Here is a 22,787-nt window from a genome sequence, read left to right as displayed (position 1 = left end):
ACAGCATGCTCCAGGCAGGCGGCAGCCAGATCAGAAGAGAGAAAGTGGTTTCTTGGGAGGAGAGTGAGGACAAGCAGTCATATTTGCCCCTGACAGCCTATTAGGATATTCATTGCCTTGTAAATATGGGAAGTAGAATCCAAGGTTACCTTGATTTCCCGCAATAATAAAAAATGCAGTGATGAGACCCTGATTACCAAAATTTCACGATGTCCGTCAATTAATAGAATCGGTTCCAATAAATCAAGCAAACAATTCCAGACACTAAAATTCATTCATGGTCCCTGCCATGTAATTTTCATCTTTAATAATTACTTATTTCAAAGTTCTGGTTATCCTCATTAATTCCATGTCTCCTATTCTTTTAGATAATCAAGGTTTCACTGATTTAGCAGAATGTTAAATAGGACCCAGGGAAATTAAAATAACAACAAAGAGTAAAAGAGCCAAGAACACTTCCCAGCAACATATGCTGCTTAAGTATTTAATATACAGAAACACTCTGGAGCAGGGTGGGGGGTAGGGGCAAAGCAGAAAAGGTAGATTTTTATAAATTATAACATTTTTCATTTTTTAAAAATGTCATGGTCAAATTTCCCCAGGGGGACCACATGAATTAAACACATACACTCACACACACACACACACACACACACACACACACAGTCTCTCTCTCTCTCTCAATATTACTATCAAGTGCAAAGTACTGAAAAAAAAAAAAAAGCCAACAAAACACCAAAAAAACCCATCCCAAGTAGTAATTCATTACAGAATGTTGCTTGTCCATTAATCATGTTCAGTAGTCATGTCACCTTCAAAATGTGCTAATGCCTTGTACGCAAATGAGCTCAGGAAAGATGGTAGTGGACTCTCACAGAGTTAATACCAAAGTGCCCTAAAGGGGCCTTGTTTTACCTTCTTCCTCAGTGACCTCTAAGACAGCTGTGTAATGTATTGGTACAATTTCCAAAAGTATCCACACTTGCTGTCTGCAAATGTCAGAAGTGACCATTCAGGCTTCCTAAATCATTTAGGCTCCAAATTTCGACATTCATTATATATGTCATACAAATATGACAGACATTATATAATCTCATGATTATATAAGCTGCCTCTCATTGATGGCAGAAATCCTGAATATGAGACACAAATTATAGTATTTTATGTGCCATGGTTAAAAATGTCAAGAGCTGTGGAAGGGATGCAAAAATTTACATGTGTAGAGTGTAACTGGTTGTTGAAACTGGTTGTTGTTAATTTGAGAAGCATCCATGGGTTTTCAGCATTTTGTTTTGCTTACACTTCAGGAAATATCTGTTTAATTGGGGTAACATGGAAGAAACAGATCTAAATAACTGTTTCCATTTTAAGTTAGAGATTCTCAGCATTTCTTGTCCCAGGCAGCAGATTGCTGAATGGGATATTTCCTTTCATTTGGCACCAGAGGTGGGGAAATATCTGTTCTATCAATATCGATAATTGCTTGCCTTGAATAATTGAGAAGAAATCAATAGTTAATTAAATATTGCTCTCCTTAAAAAAAAAAAAAAAAAGCTATTTTTCTTCTTGGACCTGAATGTAAATCAGCTGTTGGACAGAGGTTTCTTTCTTCTTTCTTTCCTTTTTTTTTTTCCCCCCCAAGAAGCTGGTGATTAAGTTAAAATTCAATACCTTCCCTACATTTAAAATAATCTGTTAGTTGATGCTGGTGAGTGTGAGAAATTGAGTAACTATGCAAGGACCAGATGTAACCCAGGATTCATAATATCATGGATTGGGGAAGTAAATTTTTTTCTGTAAGAGATAAACAGAAGAAATCAAATCTAGAATATATTTCATTACTTTAGAATTCCTTATAAGACTTTTTACATTTAGTCTCCTGATGGTGCTATTCAACAAACACAGATTATCACAGATATGTACAGCATTCTGTTGGAATCATGTGCTAGGCACACATCTGAACTTAACTATAAATCTTACCTGATATTCGTTAATTTATCCTCCGTCTACATGTTTTTTTGTACCAAATTTGTGGTGCTTAATGAATAAACTAGTTGGCTAACAAATATCACTGACCTCTTCTTCAGCATAGGAAACCTTGTACTAAACACCATGAACAGATTTTAAAAAAAGGATAGAGCGTGATCCCTGCTCCTATGGAGTTCAAGTCTGATTGGGAAGATAAAATATAGGCAGGACATGATCTAATAATAATTTCATTAGCATGCCTTTATCAATTCCATCCACTTCAGTCAACATCTGTTGTGTACCAGGCAACCCCACTCGATTGTATGTTTGTAACTCTACCTGCCTTAAAGGAGCCCACAGTTTGGCAGAAAGCAAAACAAACATGCAGAAATAACTATGACACACAAAAAAAAGACTGTAAAGGAAGCATTTGCAAAACGCCAGGGGAACTGAGATGCTGGCGTAAATAATTATTTGGGGGAAGATTAGAAAAGATTCTAGAAAGGAGATTGTATTTGAACAATAGTGCACTCTAGGCAGATATTGGTAGAAGGAGTGTTATGGATGGGGAAACTGTATGAGTACAGACAGGGAGACTTGCAAGTGCAGAGTGCTGGTTATTAAGCAATTGTCTCTCAACTCTAAAAGCACCCTTCTTTATGCACTTTGTCTTCGGCTTCCACCGACTGGGAGCACTAGAGGCACCAGAGAAGGTGAAGGGATTTCCTTTCTCCCATTTGATGGCTCTTCCTCAGTGTTGCCCCATGATGGCCCTTCACCCCAGGAGCAGCATTTGATCCCAGTGCATAGCTTTATTCAGAATTAGCTTTATTCTCCCCCTTAGAAGGTTCCTGCACCAACCCAGCAGCGCTCCTTCTCTACAGGTTTGAGCTTAGCTCTAAGGGCCCCTGCCCAGGTTTCAGAGGTACAAGTCAGCAGCCCGGCATTACATCCCCCCATGTCTGTGGGGTCTCCCCTCTGTCCTTTTAGTTGCTAATAATCCATCCTCTTTCCTGTGATCCCTCTTCCCAGGAGTGGTACTATTTCCTGCTTATACACAGTTACTACTATCTCTGAGGGACTTCAGTGTCCTATTCTCATTTCTAAATTCCAAAACACCTGTTTAACTGTTTCCTTTAATGAATCCTCTCTATTGAAATGCCTAGTGCCATTTCAGTTTTCTGACAGGAGCCTGAATGAGAGACTCATGGAACACATTAGCGAATAGCAAATGGACTGGTGTGGCTGGAATGTGGGATATGCCCAGGGCAAATGGAGACTAGAAAGGTAGACTGTGGCCTGATTGGGTACATTCTACATAATATGCAACATAGTTTTAATAATAGGCAGAGGGAAGCTGTCAAAAACCTATGAGCAAGGTGGTATTTTAAATGGAAGAGAAACAGGTGAGGCTTGGCCAGAGAAAGGTTAGACTGGAGAAGAGGGGCCCAGATGCTTTAGTAGAATGGGCTTGGTCTGATAATAGCAATGGGGAGGGAGAGGGGATAGATTTGGATGCAGATGATTTGAAATGGGTAAGAGAGATTCTGAGGTTCCTGTTTTCAGTATTCAGATGCATCATAATAAAATTTATTAAGAAAAGTAGATCAGAGGAGGGCTTTGGGCAGGGAAGAAAATGCACTTTTTTGGATGTACTGACTTTGAGGGGTCTGAAGGCTCTTTCTCAGGGGTATTATTCTTAGTTGGAAAAACTAATTAACCATTCAGGAGGTAGGTCATCCTGGAGATACAGGTTTGGAGCAGGAGTGATGGTGGTCATTGTTACAAAGAGTGAAGTGAAGGGAATAGAAGACCTAATCTTGGTAGAATATAGAGTGAGGACAAATGAATGCTCTAGATAGAACACTGAATAATATCAGCATTTAGGCCACAGGAAGAGAATGAAAGATCATGAAGGGTCCTGAGAAGAAAAGACGTCAACAAAATACAGCGATCATTTGAGGGCATACAATTAATCCTAGAAGTCTTCCTGCTGTGTGTGACTCTATCTGGGGATAAACAAATAGACTGGAAGAGTGTGAGAGGAAGGGCACTTTGAGTTGGGTGGAGGATATTGCAAAATAAGCATTACATGCTCTTGATTGAATCTGACAGAAGGGATTTTGGAATAATTAAAAAAAGGATTGGAGAAATTTAAGGAATTAACATTTAACAGAGGTCTTTGGTTGTCAGTCTAAATTGGTGTTTTTTAACAGTGGATGATTTTGTCTCCCAGGGTTCATTTGACAATGTCTGCAGACTTTTGGTTGTCACATCTCAAGGGAGGGCTACTGGCCTCTAGTGGACAGAAGCCAGAGATGCTGCTAAATATCCCACAATGCACAGGGCAGCACCCCCCCAACCTCCACTCCAGGTTACCCCCAACAAAGAATCCCTCTTCAATTTAGGTTGATGGTAAAATGATGAAGTTCTGGATCAGGGTGTCAGCCATAGGAGAGGAGCGGTTGTCCTTATATATACTGGGCAAAGGGGAAGGAAGTTGTCTTGCTGATTCTAGATCACAGAATAATAGTGAGTTTTAAGGTACAGAGCCATAGGAATTAGAGGCGACTATAAATACCTGAAGTTGAACTATAAGAATGGATTACCCTTGGAAGGGAGTAAATACAGAACCTTGGGATTTAAGACAGACCCTTTAGCCCTGTTCACAATGAAAGAATGAGAGAGGAAAGAAAATCACCTTCGTCATATAATTTGTTCCACCTTGCTATGTTAGAAATAGTAAAATTAGAGTGTGGGGAAACTCCAGAAACTAGACAAGTTCTAGATGAGGAAACTGAAATCAATTTACGGAAGAACTGGAGCTAGAATCAGAGGTCCTGATTTACAAGATTCCTGCTCTTTACATAGAAAAGAACGTTCAGGAGAAACAGTAGATGGTGGCATGCAGCACACATCCTATGGTCCTCAAGACAATCAAAATAAACTCTGTAATCCCTAGTGGATTCTCACTTGTACTGACCTGCTCTTCTGCCTTCATACCACACTGTGAATAGGCAGGGTATATGTTGTTGGCATTAAATCTCGTATCTTCCAGACTTCTCCTACCACATTTTGGCAAAGCTCCAAGTACAAATCAGCTCATCCATAAAATGTAATAAAAAATATCAAAGCTCTAGATTGAGAATATAAGGCATGTCACTGCAGATTAAAAATCCAACCAGAAATTGCTACCCAACACACACCTTGCAGTTATCACTTCCTTTACTTGATGCCCTTCTGTGTGGATTTGTCTCAACTGAAAATCCTGACCTTACTTGAGGATGTATTTACATTAAACAGGTCCTGACTCTTTCTTCATTGCTATTGACAATCTAAGGGTGTGTGATCTCTGTAAACAGGGAAGGTTTGCCTTTAAACCCCTTATACAACACTTGATTCAGTATTGGTGGCAAATTGTTATTTGCTAGACACATTGTGTTTATTATGATAAAATATCCTTAGATATCAGAAAAGCTAATCCTACTTTGGTACTGGCTTGACTGTATTCTAAAGGATACTTTTATCATTGATAAAAAATAATTCATTTATGGTGTGTCCAATATCACACCATATAACCTATACCCCCTGTGATTTCAGTATTAAGATTGCTTTCAAATGGAGCAACCAGAATGATCTGCGGCCACTGAGAGATAGGGTTAGAGTATTAATGTTAGACCCAAAGAGTTATGTGGCTAAAAGATGAACTGTGGAATCCTTGTGGAGAGGCTATAGTTGGCAAGGTCTTATAACAGTTCCGATCACAGCTTCAGTAAGCAAGATATATAATAGTAGATAAATAAGCTTCCACAGTTGCTATGAGCTTCTTTAAAAAAAAAAAAAAAACCTCAGAATTTTCAAAGTGAAAAAATAGGAATGAGCAGCATTTCTTCCTCCCTGTTTCCCTTCTTATTTTTCCTTTGGCTTCAATAAGAGCCACAGGGATGTAGCTAAAGTATTCAATTCTTTAACTTGTTTTTGTGGGTTCCTTGACTGTCAATACACATTTCCTCTTCCCAAACTGTAATCTCTCATCAAAATGTCCATGATGAGATCTTGATTCCTTTTCCTTCCATTAGTTCTTTCTGGAAGGTATGGAAAAGCAGACACAGAGGGATCACTATGCTCAAAATGGGCACCAGCCAGAACTTAGTGTTGCTGCTTGTTCTATTCTTCTTTGCTTTGGTGACCTCAAGGGTCACTTATTCCCGTTATGGTCATGACGATCCACTGCATTACAAAAGGGAAGTTTTCTTTTCTGTGTTTGGGTCTTGTTCAAAGCTATACATTTGGGTTCACCTTGTCAGTGAGCTGCTATGCTTGAGCAATGCTGGGTCTGTATTTATAGACTTGAAAGTTTCTCTTTTTGGTTTTGTCTCAGGCACTTCAAGGGGTCGATGCAATGCATTGCCATGACAGCCTTCCTTGATGGTTGTATTAATAAAGTGACCTCTACCTTCCCTACCTGAAACGAGCCCAGGATTGCAGAGGGAAAGATGTTCCAAATTGTTCCCGTCCTTTTCAAAGAAACGTCAAAGAGTGAATAACCTCTACCAAACAGGCTAATAACAAAGGCATGTGTGCAACATTCAGTTCTGATTTAGGCATTTGAGAATTTTGTGGCAGGAAGATAAAGAGCTATGATTACGACCCACTTATTCAGCCTTGGCGGCTGTGATATGATGTTGTGAGCTGTGGGATATAAAATTGGAACTACAGGTTAGCTCCTGGGGTATGGAAGAATCTCTGTTGGCTGGTATCTAATGGCCTTTTGTGAATTCTGGGCACACTAACTACGCTTCACCCCATCTTTTCCCACTTAGGTCTGGCTATGACTGGTGATGGGGTACAGCAGAGAAAATACTGATGAAGATTCATGAAACCTGGGTTCTAGTTCTGATTAGCCATCCGTTTGCTGTGAGGTCTTGGACATATCATGAAGCCACTCAGTGACATCTACCCAAACTTCCATCCAACACCCAACCAGGCACTGTTCTAGATGATGGGCACATGGTGGGAGCCAGGCAGACAATGCAGTCACTTCTGTAAAGCTTAAGTTCTAATGACAGCTAGAAAGTTAGGGAATGAGTTGGAAGTACGTATTTTTAAAATTCTCTTGAACGTTATGATTTGCGTGGGTATTTTTCATGGGGAGCCTATTGTCTTAAGAGGCAAAGAGTGAGGAATTTCTCCTCTTTTTCATCAAATATGTGATGATAGTTGGACTTCTGCAATATTATGAGTCCTGGTGATTACTTGCGTGGCTGTTTTGAATTGATTGGTTTTGCCCATTGGTCTTATCTAGTGCCCCATGGAGCAGGCATAGTTTTTCTCTTGACTTGCACTAGAAGCATGAGGTGGTGTCAAGGGAATGAGGTGAAGAGAACTTGTGATTCAAGCCAGGTTTCTTTAGTAAATGGGTTGTGTGAACTTGGGGAAATTTTTTTACCTCTTTGTGCTTCTCTATCCTTGCTTCTGAAGCAAGAAGAGTAACACTTGTCCTGTTCACCCACCTCCCAGTTGTTGAAAGCCTCAAGGTGAATCATGTGAAGGTATTTTTAAAAATATAAAACACAACCTAAGGATACTTTGTTAACGTTCAACATCTTCCCAATCCACCCCCTACCCCCAGTGCTAGAAGCCCAGGGAGTAAGAGTGAGGTGCTTGCTCCTACCCTGCCAGATAAAGAATTCATCATCGCCTATCCAAGTCAAGGTACTCAAGTGAAAACAGAAGCAAATGTCCTCCCTCAAAGACAGCATCTGTATATGTCCTCTGTGGGTATGAATCTTGAGATGGTGTGGGGTCAAACATGCAGTTCTTGAATATTTGTATTCAGCTGTTGTGTCCTCCACAAGGTTGTGTGAGGTCGGCTTAGAGGAGCAGTGCCTGTCTTCTCAAAGGTGACTTATGTGCTCTCACTCAACATGCACTGTCCTGTACCAATCACAGTACAGATCTGTTTTCAGGGTTGCATGAAGCCCAGCTTTAGCTTCTGCTTTGCGGAGGCAGGGCATAAGTTCAGAAGTGAACAGTATCTAGACTGCAACTTGGAGGACATCAGTTGGAAACATCCTTGCCCTCCTGCTCTCAACTTCCACTGCTGTCTGTGTCTAGATGCATCTGGGGACAGTGGTGCTAGGGGCAGGATTCCAGTGTGACAGCATCCAGCTTACTGGGTCCTAACCAGTGTTACGAGGACAAGGAGCAGAGCTGAAATGGCTGTAAGTAGCAATGTGGAGCTGTCAGCCGGGTGGTCAGACGTGGGTGGGTAATCAAGTACAGCACATTCTGATACTACAGAGAAGCCATTCTATTCACAGTCATCTAATCTCAAAACACTGATTATGGGAGTGATGCTTGCTCTGATCCAGTCAAAGGAAACACTGCTCAAAACATCATAAAAAAAAAAAAAAATGCTGGGGCACCTGTGTGGCTCAGTGGGTTAAAGCCTCTGCCTTCGGCTCAAGTCATGATCCCAGGGTCCTGGGATCGAGCCCCGCATCGGGGTCTCTGCTAGGCAGGGAGACTGCCTCCCCCTCTCTCTGTGCCTGCCTCTCTGCCTACTTGTGATATCTGTCTGTCAAATAAATAAAATCTTAAAAAAAAAAAAAGCCACATTCATTTTGAAGGAGCCTGTGTTTGCAGTAGGCAGGAACCCAGCTAGCATGGAAGAAATAACAGGTGACTCCAATGAAGGAGCAAGAGGCACTGGCCAAAACCCCCCAAAGTTGTCAGGCTTTGCAACTTGCAAAAAAAAAAAAAAAAAAAAAAAAAAAAAAAAAGAAAGAAAGAAAGAAAAAAAAAAGCCTTTGCTAATGTTGAGAAAAAATGAATTCACTAAGAAGCCCACAAAGCAAAGGGCTGGGCATCTTTTCCCAAAGCGATCATTAATGATGTATTGAAATCCTATTTAGGTCAACACCTTCAGACACAGACACAGGCAAGGTGCTCATAAAAACAGTGCTGAGAAATCACAGTTTCTCATCTGGTATCAGAAAATGCACTCGTCTAGTTTAATAAAAAGGTGCGGCCTCTACTCTTTTTGCCCGAGGTGAAAGATGGCGCTTGTTGGGAGGCTTAGTCACACACGATGCAACACACATCAGGGTATAAACCACTGTTTCAAAGTACAGGACATTATGTCAGGATGAGTAGCAGCCCAAATATTTATCCAGCATGATCCCCCTAAGTACAGACTTAGACCTCTACACACAGCTCATGTAATACCTTAGAAGAAGGACTAGAGCAAACTGTACCAAAACACGACCAATGTTTAGCTCTGGCTGGTGGGAGTGCAGGTGCATTTAGTAACTTTAATTTTCGTCTTTGACTCTTCACTTTTTATAAGTTGGGAAGAATAAATATGTGGTCCTTTGAAGATATTAAATATGTTAATAAAAGGAACTGTTGTTACTTGAGAAAATAAAAAGCATATTTTACTGATAGGATAAAAGTGATTCACATAAGAAATGATCCATGTGGCCAAATTTTGCCATAGTTCAGTATTTGTGTCATTCATACATATTTCTAATCAAACTACCAGTTACCTTAAATTTGCAAAAATTATCTGAGAATATTCCCTAACTGGGATTTAAATAAAAATTGAAACACACACACACACATTATCTCAGGAAAGACAGAAGAGTTCCTACACAATCCTGTAATTCCTAAGAAGGCCCCAAACACTGGGATTCCTTGGCTTGTCAAGAGTATACAGTGTCAGGTGTGGATGGAAACAGCAGAGCCTCTGGAGCTAAAGGGATCTGTAGCCTGAAGGTCTGCTTATTGTTAACTGGTACAGATGATGTGAGATGAACGGACATTTTACATTGGCAGGTCACAGTGATGACTGTGCTGGAATTTTCTACAACCATTCCAGTATAGAGGCTCCAAGTCCAGATTAACTGCACTGAAAGAAAACATACTTCATGCAACTTGAGTCTGCAGGAGATTCCTATGGGTTCCCCTTGTATGTGTCTGCACTGTGTCTAACATGCTCATTGTGGTTATATGTAAGCATGGAGCACTGTTCCTGGCACCAAAGGGATACCCAATAAATTACTTACTGAACACACAAATAAAATATGTCTTTTGTTCTCTGCCTTTTTCTGAATCGTGGGCATATATCTAAAATTTGTAGATACACAAGTAGATCGGTAGATAGGTATCAATACACAGGAATACAGAGCGTATAGGCTGGAGAGTAGGAAGTGGAGGGAACTTTCCCTTGATGGCCTCCTTTAGTTTCTGGGCAGTAGTAGGTAAGGCTAGTTCCTGAGCATGAGGAAGGGGACGGAAGGTGAGATCTTGAGGGCAGGAGTGAAATATTTGGGAGGGAATGGGAGAGGAAGCTAACGAGACACCTGGAAAAAGTTCTGGGTAGTGTTGACACTCTAATTCAGCTCATATCCCGTGATTTGTCAGGCCTTTCCATACCTGCTTTCCTGATGGAGAACACCAGCAGAAAGGGAATGGTGACTTGTTTGACTTCCTTCGGTGATACAGAGAAGGCCGGGGGAAGGATAGGAGGGAGAGGAAGAAGGCAGAGTGGCAGAGCCAAGTGTGGAGAAGCACCCCCTTCATTTTTCATTAGGCAAAACGTATTAGCTCTTACTATTATAATCTTGGCATGCCAGCCCAATGAAGGTGGAAAAGACATGGCCCTAAAGAAAGTGAATGACTTTTTTTTTTTTTTTTTTAATTGGAAGGTAACTCGTTAAATTTGGAACACGGGCTAAAGGATGGAACTGAGATGGAGGCAAGAGACTGTCAGAGGCACAGAAAAGAATGCAGGTAAAAAGATTCGGAGCTCTTTGAAATGACGTGAGAATTGTGAAAGGTGATCCATATAGCTGAAAGCAAATCTGTGAAACAGTCCACCTTCTGAGGAGGAGGTAGGGCAATACTACAGGCCTTTGATACTTGGCATTAAGAATCCTAGTATCTGTGACTGAAAGGAGATAATTGTGTCATTAATTCACATGCATTTTTTTTGAGACAGAATTTCAATGCCTTTGAGCACTGTGTAAAGCTAAAATATAATTTGAGGTTCCTGTTTGTCAAGCTATAGCTAAATGTCTCCTTAGAGACTTAATTTTTCCTATATATACTTGGCAGGAGTGTTCTAAATATGGTCTAAGCCCTCTTAGGATTTTTAAACAGCAGGGATATGTAAGTATGACAAATACTTACTGAAATCACACAGCAGTAACTTTTCTTAATGATTTTTTCTTTTCCTGGGAATCACTGTAATTCACTCTTGTCTGTTGTGGCCTTGCTGTCACCATAACCACCTCCTGACAATGTCAAACCAAGTCTTGGGAGGTGATTTTATAATCGGATGAAATAAAGCCATTTCCCTGTTAATGCCAGTGTCAAGGCAAAATGAACTGGTGTCAATAAATTCAAGGTGAGGAAAACAACATTATGGAATCAAGAGAAGGTGCAAAATGATAGCACGAGTCATTTAGGGATGCCAAGCTCCAAGTAAAAATGACTGCTAATTTTCAAAAATGTATTCACCACTGCACCAGGTACCAAACATTTAAGTGTTCTCAAATACATCAGCGGGGTTCAGGAGGGACAAGGGGTTACAATTACAGACGAGTCACAAGCATACCTTTTCGAAAAAGTCCATGGTGACCCATTGCAACTCACATTGTCCTTTCCCACTGATACATTCCTGAGACATCCAGAATTTGAATGGCAAGCTTTAGTATTTCATTGCCTACCCTGGTGTTATCTATAAGTCTGGGTTCGAATACTGACATCACCACTCATGGCTGAATTTCTGAGTCTCTCTTTTTTCATCTGTAACAGAGGCATCTCAGAGATGTTGTAAGGATGAGAGAGCATTCATTTCAATGATTATTATTAAGAGTTTTGTGGGTATGGGCACTGCTCAAAGTCCTGCAATAAAAACCCAGACTGGGAGAGCCATGGAAATGGTGTTTATGTGTTTAGGTTCATGGATTTACAACTCCTCAGAGAATGTAACGTCACATGGGGTATGCTCTTGTGTCTTCTAGTTCACTTTCATTGTTAATAATTTCAAGCTTCTTTGGAGCTTAATAAATACTGGTTGATTTGGGAAAAAATCATCTTTCATACCTACAGTTCCTTACATAGAAAAAAACAGCTGCTTACCTGTCAGAAAGAAGATCTATTTATTCATTTTTCTTTAATGAAGAGAAAAACAGACAAAAGCGCTTACTGAGGAAAACATTTAGGTAAGACAGGGATTCCAGACGAGCTCATGAGTGACTTCAATAATTCTATGCGATATAGCTTTTACTAAAACTAAACTTCAAATGCGAGGCAGAGGGAAAGGTACTCAGTTCTTTCTTGACATCCAAAAGAACTTTTCTTAATTGGTTAAGAAAATGGTGTAGGAATGAGAACAAATCCAGAGAGGATGACCAGAAAATAGAGTCACTGCAGGTCTAGAGAAAGGCATTTTCAGGTTTCTCCTAACAAAAGCACAGCTGTTGTGTCTTGGGAGAGAGGTGAGTTAGTTAGCCCCAAATCAAGAGGTTAGCAAGCAACGTGTGGAAGCTGTGCCTTCCTGGGCTTTCAGATCCAGCAGCAGAAAGAAAAAACAAGCAGGAATTGCTTTGGATACAACTGGGAGTCTGTGAACATTATTTAAAACACAGTGAAAAGATGTTCGCCCTCCCCTTTGAAGCAGATTAAGGCATACCCAAGGTGAGATTAAGCAGGGATGAACAAGGTTTGGGTGGGCTGGTTAAAGAGGAATCACACAACAGGCTTTGAATATATCTTGTTCTAACACATTTCACTTTCTTTGACATTTCCTATTCTTATTTATGAACATACATATTTTTATATTAATAAGGAGTTATTCTAAATCTACATTCCATGCAGGTTAGGATTTTGACTGTTTTTTTCCTTGCTATAGTGTAATGCCTAGAACAGTGCCTGGTACCAGACTGTGGTCAATGAATATCTGAGGATTCTTGAGTGGGTGAATACATGCACTTTATAGGAAAAAAAAATCACATATTTCATACCCATTGCTTCCTTTCTACTTCTAAAATACCTTCCCACTGTATTTATTCTCTCTCCCCAAATCAAATGCGCAGGAGTGCTACGGCCGGATTGAGTTTCTCACAGAGCTTACACAATACCTCTTACTCATTGGATAATTTTGTAGTCAGAATCCCTCACGATGTGCTGAGAACTCATTGTCTGCTTTTACTCCCCAAAATAAACTTTCCAGTCTTGGCTAATCTACTTTTGGTCTTAAATGCACACACACACCCACATACACACAAATAAATCATAATTAAGATACCTTTGCATGTCATCTTGCCAAATATTTCCACTAACCTGGCAGGATAGGTATTATAATATTATTATTATTATTTCCATTTTATGGGAGATGTGTGGATTTTACCCCAGCCCTACCAGCAACCCAGCAGTAGAGACAGAACTAGAACTTGGGCCCCTTTAACCCTATGCACCATTGGTCCATTCTGCCTTCCTGCCCCTTGGCGGCTACATATACCTCTGTTCCTGGTGTGTCCTTCCCTAAATTCCCCATTTATCCATAAAAATCCAGCTCAAGGACAACTTCCACCATGAAGGTTTCTCAGACTGTTCCAGCCTTCAGACCCCCCCCCCCCACACCGGTCCTGCCTTGGAAGACAAATCTAGAGCTAGACGTAAGTATAAATGTAGACACAATTTGAATAGCCTGGATTTAAACCTGGGCTCCACTCATACTTGCTGGGTAATCTCATGAAATCACTCAACTAATCTTTGTTTCATTCATAAAATGCAGATAATTTAATACCTGGTATCCACTGCATAAGACTTTTAGGTAGATTAAATGGGTTAATACATACAAGGCAACCACAACAGCACCTGACACATAGAAAGCCCTTCAGTGAATGTCAAGGTTTATTTGACTCTTCAAAACCTGCAATACTCTTTCTCCACACGCATGTCTTGTCTCCTCCACGGAAGCATATGCAATTTGAGGGATGGGTATTGTTCTGCACCTCTTTTCATTGTTCACACTAAGCAGCCTGGTGCTTTGCAGTGGGCAGTCTATAAATAGTAATCACTTGAGGGTAGTGGATATCTTATCTTTGTATCCTCTGACATCTCTTTTAACTTTGTATTGGAAGTGTCTATTCTATTGCCTGGCACATAACAGGAGATTCTTTATGGTGTTTTTTTCCCAAGTGATTTTCTGCGTTCTTAAGATCATGTGAAAGTTAAATCATTCCTGAGACTATGACTGAAAATAATCTGAGTTTCATTACTGACTAACCTAAATAGTAGTTTTAGCAATGTCCCTTACCTTAGTTGTCTTTAATACCTTTTGTCTCTGTTTCTTTTAATTCTTTGGAAAAAAGGAGCGCAGCAAGGAGAGAGGGGCAAGGAGGACAAGGAAGGAAGGGAGATGCGGGGCTGGGTTGATTTGGAGAGAACTACAAACATAACGCTCTCCAGAGGTGCGGGTCCTCCTCAGGGCAGGGTGGAAGGTCTTCAGCTCTGCTTGTTTCTGAGCATGGATCACACTTAAAGTTGAAAGCCTTCAGAATCTTAAACTATATCTTAGATGTGGTTTCTATCATGGCTATTTTATTCCAAGGACCAAAAGGATGAGTAAATCTCATGTATTCCCTATAAAGAAAGTGCAGCAGGGTGAACAGGCTTTTGCACTCTACAAATTCAACTTTCTGACTTCTCCTGAGGCCAAAGTTAAGACTCTGACTCAAACAAACACGTCTCTTGTCACTGGATGTGCTGCTTGGCACGCTGCATGATCCTATATGGATCACTTCAGCTGGTTTTATCTCCCAGGGTGCTAATTGTTTTGTACCAGTTGATCCATGTAGGTCTCTTGGTTAATCTAAAATTCTTTGCTTCCATTCACCCCTCCCACCATTTCCCTGGGTTCCTGCTACCTGTCACTGCTGTATTAGACCTTTCATCTGTGTCCAAGTCACTCATTTCCATGCACTGCTTGCTTTCTTTACCAGGTGCCCTTAACTGATCACATCTTCTGAATATCACTTCAGCCTATTAGGATGTTTCAGACAGGTCTCCAACCTGTTCAATCAGGTAATTCTTTTGTGCTAATGATGCTGTTGGTTATAAATCTTTGTGCTTGTCAAATCCCCCTACAATGTTTAAACGCTCTAATCTAAAGGTTTGCCTATGGCTGGCCCGGCTTCAGCAAGACAAAACAAGGTAGTTTATTTACAGATTGCAAAGAAAGAGAAGATTCACAAGGGTAGTAAGTGGATGACAGAGGTATTCTGACAATTTGATAAGTTTCCAATGAGAACTCTTGGGTTTTCTTTTTCTCTAATGCTTAAATATCTAAAAATGTCTTGATTAATATTCTGGGTTATTAGTATGCTATTTTAATTCATTGATTCTATTTTGTGGGAGCAAGTGTAAAAAAAACCAAAGAACAAAGGTACCATGAACTGAAATTGTGTATTATTTTTTCTAGTATTATATAACTAATTAGATGAATGTTTATGATAAAAATTCAGTCAGTAAAGAATTATGCCAAAATTTCAAGAGAAACGAGTTTGTATGACCAAGTTATAAACTATATGATATAGATTTATTTTATAATGCTAAACATCAATAGATCCTTAATTATATTGCCAAGAGCAATAATGTGAAAATAACTGGAAAAGACTGAATGACCACATGAAAGAGTAAAGGATTTTCAGTGATTTCCAACCTTCATCAATTTATTTCCTAAGAAGTACATAATGAATTCATGTTGATGATGGGCACTTGCCTGATGACATCAAAATGCATGATCATTGTGCTAACTGGGCTGTGACTCTAGCTCAGGACATTCTTGGAGACCAGTCAAGGCACAAATGAAGACCTGAGCTGGCTGGAGTGGGGGAAAGTGAGGGTGAAATTGAATTTCCTGATTTGTCCGATAGATTCAAAAGATAACTGAAAGTCAAATCCTCTAGTATAGTTTGTCTCTAACCCACTCTTTAAGAGAAACAGGAAAGGCTGTGACATCAGACAAAGCTGGCTCAAATCTCCGCTCTTCCATCTTACTAAGGGTGGGAACTTGGCAGGGCAAGTAACCTCCCTGAACCTTCCACATTTGTAAAACAGACACAACGTGTTTTCCTAGCAGAGTACTTCCAAAGGTACAAATAGGTACTGCATATAAAAAACTTATCAATAAATGGTCACTATTTTGAGGATAGAGAGGTCTAAATGAGATACAATTGTCTATGAAACATCTCTCCAGTGACAAGAGCTTCTGAAAAATTAGTTTCTCTCCTCCTCTTAAGAAATTAAAAAAAAAAAAAAAAAACCAAATCTCTATATAGTCCTTCTTCCTGTTTGGTAACTAAAAAGAAAAACACATGTTGATATGTCATTTTATGCATCACTTGGTGCGGAGGGTGTGGGCGGAGGTGGGTGGGTAGAGAAGGGGGTTTAGGCAAACCACGGTAATGACAGAAGCTACCATTTATTTATTGAGCACTTCATCTGTGCCAGAACATTATTCTAAATGCTTCTCATGATGAATTTATTTAATCCTTTTAACAATCTCATAACGTGAGTATTCTTATCCTAATAGTCTTATTATAGACTGAAAAACAAAGACCCAGGGAAGGTAAATAATGTGTCCAAAGTCACATAGGTAGTGGGTGGCAGAGCCTGGGATCCCAGCCAATTCTGTGGACTTAGCTACTTTGTCTGACTGCTCTGCTTCACCTCCATATGCTGGAGTGTTGTGACTGCTACTACTTTTGTCCCTGTCTGTCCTTCTCTAACACACTGAAACCGGTACAAACCAATTATAAGGCATCCAAGTGGTGAGGGCAACAGAAAACAGAAAATACACATCTTGGTTGCAGACCACCTCAAAATTGCGATTTAACACTGAGTTTCTCAGCAAGGGCAGGCACAGGTCCTACAACAGGTCCTGAATCCATCGTCATCACTTGCTTTGCTGCCAACTAAGTCCAAGCCACTACGACCTTTTTGTCTGGACTACCGTAGGTTTGTTTGTTCTAATTTTGCTCTCCCTTCCTTGCCCCTCTACCATTCATGGTCCCCACAGTAGCCAGAATTATTATCATTATTCTTTGCCAGAATTACTATTTTTAAATCAAAACCCCCATATCATTAAGCACTCTACTGCTTAGCATCCACTGCACTTAGAAGAAAATCCACACTTCTTGTCCTGGCCTTCAGGAACAGGGGATCTGGTGCCCAGCTCCCTTTCCCACCTCACCTCAGCCCCTCTCCCTCTGATTCACTATGCCACCCACACTTTCTTCTTCACATTTTCTGGACCAGCCGAGCTCCTTCCTGCCTTCCAGCTTTCGCAGGACGTGTTTCCTCTACCTGGAAGAGCCTTCCCTCAGAACTTCCCACAGGGGGCTGTCCCTTGACACTCTGGGGTCTCAGACGGAGTGCTTCCTTCTCTGAAAGGCCCTGGCTAACGACCCGCCTAAAATGGTTTCCTCCCACTGTTTATTCCTTATTTCCCATCTGCCTGGCGCCAGCATGTGGGCTCTTGAGAGCAGGGTCTGCATTTGTCTTTCCACTACCATATCCTCAGTACCCAGAACGGCGCCCGGGCACAGAATTCCTGTTCCATCTCTGTTGACTGAATAAAGGGCAGGCTTCTCTATGGCTTGTCTCACCCGGCATCCTTCTTTTAAGGGCCTAAAAATACGGCCGGAATAATGGGTTTTGTGGACGCTCTCCTGGCTGGCTGGATTTTAACGGCTCTTCTACCCCAGGATTCCATAAACTCTTCCAGACCTTCTGGGCTTTAAGGTGCGATGATCACTCTAGAACACAATTAGCACCCCAGCGCATCGGGCTGCCCGGCCCCTCTCGAGTTAAATATCACGGGGCGTGTCACAGTGGTGCTGTTTTATGCAGCCTGCTCCGGGGGGAATATTATGCACTTGGCAATCCAGGAGAAAATTCCCCTCAGAGAAAAGTTCATTCCTCATGATGGATGGACCGTTTCCAGCATCGGTTCCCACAGCGAAGCTCCCTCCGAATTTCTAGTCTGGTATCAAAGTGAACGCTGAAGGATGTACCGCCTTCAAAGGAAAAGAAACTATCAAATAATTACGGCTATTATTCCAATAGAAGTGCCCTTTTCCCTGGCAGTGCGGCTAAGAGGCTAGGCATATAAATAATCTAAATATTCCTAAGAAGTCAATACGGAACCACAGGCCATGGAGGAAATAATTTCATATCCCAAATAGAACTATTGGATTTCTTTTGTGAGACTTAATTGCCAAAGTTATTCCAAATTGTCTAAAATCCGTCCTCCCCGATAAATGATTGTCGGCTCACCTCTGAGGAAGAGAGCAGAGGCGCGCGGTCGTGAGGAAAGAGGTAAAGCCTCGCGAGCTTGTTTCCCAGGGAGCGCCCCGCTCAGCACTGCGCAAGCGCGCGTCGTAACGGCTTGGCACTGCGCAAGCGCACAGCTTAGAGACACAGACCTGGGCAATGAGTGAGTAATCAGGTCGAGAACCAGTACCAGCCCTCTGTGATGCCCGGATGGTTGTCACCTGCACCATCGCTGTGTTTTGAGGTTTTTCTCTCCTGGTAAGGCCAATTGTTTTCTACTCTCAGCATTCCAAGGAAACAGAAAAGAACAAAGCTCAAAATGAGAGAAGTTTAGCCACCACTGGCCTTGAACCTTCAATGCGTATGTACTTCTGGCTAGCTGGGGGCGGGGAGGGATCCTGATTTGCGGGTTTCAGTCTTCCACTGGTAAATCCACGAGCATAAATAATTTGCTCTGGGAATACCTGGTTGTCTACGTGTGAACATGCTGCTGTGGACCCCTCTCTTCAACATTCCAGAACGGTGTATTGAAACAGCTCCTTCGTGTCAGATTCTAGGTTAAAGCGCTCCATCCCAAAGGTGTTTCAACAAACTGTCCCCTGCTGGCTTCCAACTAGCATTACTGCATAATGGATTTTTGTCAGGAGAAACTATTAGGGAGGCGAAGGCCTACCCTTATTTGTAAGGAATCATTAATCTCTACTGTGAATAATTTCGCAAGACTTGACGAATAGAAATAACCTCCAATTGAAACTACAGCTTTTTTTCTCTTGGCAACTAATTTTCCACGCCTGCCTTGCTCCCGCCCCCACCATTCCTTTCCTTTTCTGGGGCTGACATCTATGTCTACTGGCAAGGGTATTTGCAAAGACTCTCCAACAGCAATGAATGCAGAGAATGGGATCTTCAGAAAGTATATATTCTATTTTGAGGCTGAATGAATAGCATAACCTGAAGCTAGTGGCCTCTGAACACAACAGAGCCTGTATTGTCTTTTTTTTTTTTTTTTTTTAAGCAAAGTTTTGGATCTCACAAAGGATATAGGAATAAAGTTATCCTAAGTTTAAACTTGAACCAAATTAATCCCATTTCTAACTCACACTTCTTGAACAATACATCTATGTCTTTGCAAAGCTGTCTAAAAAAAGGGGATAATCTGCTCTAACTTTTTTTCTCTTCCGTGCAGCTCAGGCAATGATAGATATGTGAGTCAATGCTATATAAAAATCCAATAATGACATTTTTTAGATGTGAAGGAGATTAATAAAAATAAGCAATATGCACTGAGAATGATTTTAATGCAGCAGGCGCCAACTTTCTAAACTGTTTTGATGCCTTTTGATTAGAGAAAGTAGAGCAAAATTAGGCAAAAATTAAATTATATTCCTTATTAGGGAATAACACTTCCAACTTGAAAATAACATTTACATTCAACAAATAGGATTTCTTATATGTGGGAAAACAACAGAACTCAGATAAGTTTGGCCTGCTAGTTTTTGGCATGCAAAAATGTTATGCAAGAACCTATCATATAGAAACTATAACTATAGTAATGCTAATGGTAAGATATCACAGCTTTCTATTCTTTCTTTCTTTCTTTTTTTCCTTCCCTGTGAGTTGTTCAGGTTCAAAAAGGCCATCAGGCTATTTTTTCAGTAACTGTTTCATGAAGACTGTTAATATGTGAATTAACTGAATTTGCAGGTCTTTAAAAGAGGAAGCTGTGGACACTTTGCTCATTTCTGTCCATGTCACAAATGATACCTATTTTTTAGTTTTAAGCCAGATGGTCAATGAAGGCAGTGACCTCAGTAATAGCCAACGTAATTACCTACTTTATTTTCACTGAAATTGAAACTTCATTGAAAATAATTTTGTCTCTCAGTTTATTTATAGTGAAAAGTGCTTTTTACCTTTTGAACTTGAAGACTACTGGGCTGAATATAATGGCTGGAGATCTCCTTTAATCGTCTCTAATGGCTTCAGAGCAGGCTAAAGTTAAATTTAAAATGATATAGAGTTCTTCTGCTTCCCCCAGATTGGCAGTTCCTAATTTTAGAAGATTGCCACTGGAGTGGTATAACAGTGGAACCAATGTGCCATCCCCATTAATCTGACTAATAGATTGAAAGTAAGGGGATTTTGAACTAGCTTTTTATTATACTGTGTTTTTTAATATTTGACATTAGAATATGGTGAATAACATTCTCAAACTTTCATATGAGGACAGGTTGGAAATGAATATATCTGTTCTTTGGCTATTAGAGTAAGTGAGATAAACTTTTAAAAGGAAGCAGCCTTTTTCTTGAATATTATGAATAAAAACATACCATCCTGGGGATGGGCTCATTCTCTAATATCACTAAGGAGCTGCGATATATAAATGAAAAAAAAAGTCCTCAGAAAAATTTCCTTACACTACTCATAACACAAAAAGCCAAATAATTAATGTTCTGTCTCCTTAGATATTATGGCAAAGTATTAGATTCATAATTTTCTAATACTTTAGAAGGCAAACACATCCTCACACTACAAACTCATAAGTCTACTGATATAAATAATTTATTCTAGCAGCTTATGTTTGATTCAAACTGTAATATTTATAAAAGAATGTTGCAGTTTTCTTGTTACAAAAAACTTAATGAAAGAAAAATTATTGTTAGATAAACCCCCAAACAAAATAATCTATTTGCCTTTTAGAACATTACATGAATATCTGATAGACACATGTATGTATCTCATAATTAAGTACAATATTAAACAATATCCCCTAATTCTCTGCTAATTGAACACAACACATTCAAAGTAACCATGTTGAATGAGTGCTCATATCTATGTATACCTACAGCACTGAGCATGGATAAATGTGAAAGGTGCAAATGGAATTCAAATGCATTGCTTCCAGACTTTTCCAAATATGTGCTGCTTTTCATAGTTAAAGTATTAGATAGAGGATTTGGTACTAAAAGAACCAGAAACTCATACTGGAAAATAGGTTGAGAGATAAATGTATGGTGTTTCCTTTCAATCTGAATGCGGCCTACTAGACTTTATTTCTCTCTAAGAATTTTATTTTCTTTCTTTTTTTCGAGAGAGAGTGGAGGGAGGGGCATAGGGAAAGGGAGACAATCTCAGGCAGACTCCATGCTGAGTGTAAAGCCTGACTCTGGGCTTGATCTCATGATCCTGAGATCATGACTGAGCCTAAACCAAGAGTTTGGTGCTTAACCGACTGAACCACCCAGGTACCCCTCTAAGAATGCTTTTCTAATGAAGGAGAACAGACTGGAACAATTGTAAATGTAAACATCTAAATTTCAAAGAAAGAATTGTGCTAACCACAGAGCCTGAGGCTTGAGATTTGTATTTTCTTCAAATGATACATCATAGATATGCCAGTAATTTGATTCATGATAGGACAAAAAGGAAAAAATTTCTTAAATGTGTGGATGGTGTTGTATGTAGAATTTCTGCAGACAGTTTATTAATTCATTTGTACACTGAGTTATATGGCCCATGATACTCCAAATGTGTAATTCCATGTACCTAAGATCTATTATTCCAGGATAATCTTACGGAGAATAGTTTCATGATAGAGTCTCTGATAGCTAATGGCACATCAAAGCACAAATGTCATCCAACTGGGGGATTTAAGTCTTGTATCATGATAAGGCAACAGTACTGCAATGTGTAGCCAGATAAAGGTATTTGCAGACCAATATGAAACCAAATGGAATCTCTAACCCTGCATTATAGGGTTTTTTGGTTGGTACCCGATACCTTCATCTACTTTGGGCATAAGGATTAGATGAAGTGCAGTGTGGTATCTGAAGATACATCAAAGCCTATTCTAAGGTCCAGTGAGAAGTCTCAGTAAGCAAACAGTCTGGGGTCCTGGCTGGGTCCACTTGTTTCTGCTGGGAGCTCATTGAAAAGCTTAGCTGATTCATTTGACCAAGAGTGATTTTATAATAGGGTCTTTAGGAGTAGGCATGGACTTACGATGGATTCCAAAGCCAGTGTGGGTGAGAGAGGACTTGCTTATGCCCATTGTGTCTAAATCCCACTCTCTGCCCTAAAATTTGAAAACAGGGATATGGATATCTGCTTGGAATCCAAGGAGTTTTCATTTTGTTAATCCCAGGCAGCCGAGTGAGTCTATGACTTAGCAGATCAGCCCATGAAGGGCATCAAGTCTTCCTATGGGCCACTCTGTTGCCTTACTACTTACTGTAAGCAGATCCACTTACTCCACTTGCAGGCTCAAGTGATTTTAGAATGCCTTCCCCTGCACTATTTAATCTCCTTTGCCTTCATTGCTCATCCCCCTTTTCATGAGATGGCTTTCAGTTTTTGAAGTGAAATCACCTGTCTCCCATCATGATGCATCACTGTGTTCAGGCCCTGGCAATATTCTGATCTCTTTGAGATATGGGTGCATCCTTCCAAACGTGACCAGAGATGATTCT

General features: G+C 40.3%; 1 protein-coding gene across 7 annotated transcripts in view; it reads right to left on the bottom strand.

Annotated features, from left to right (window-relative positions):
- Positions 1-22,787, bottom strand: part of NTNG1 (netrin G1) — a 344,202-nt gene that overhangs the window by 2,446 nt on the left and 318,969 nt on the right. The window lies entirely within an intron of this gene.

The sequence above is a fragment of the Mustela nivalis genome (genome assembly GCF_964662115.1).
Source record: "Mustela nivalis genome assembly, chromosome: 10".
Taxonomy (NCBI): Eukaryota; Metazoa; Chordata; class Mammalia; order Carnivora; family Mustelidae; genus Mustela; species Mustela nivalis.
This window is presented reverse-complemented; position numbering and strand designations above follow the sequence as displayed.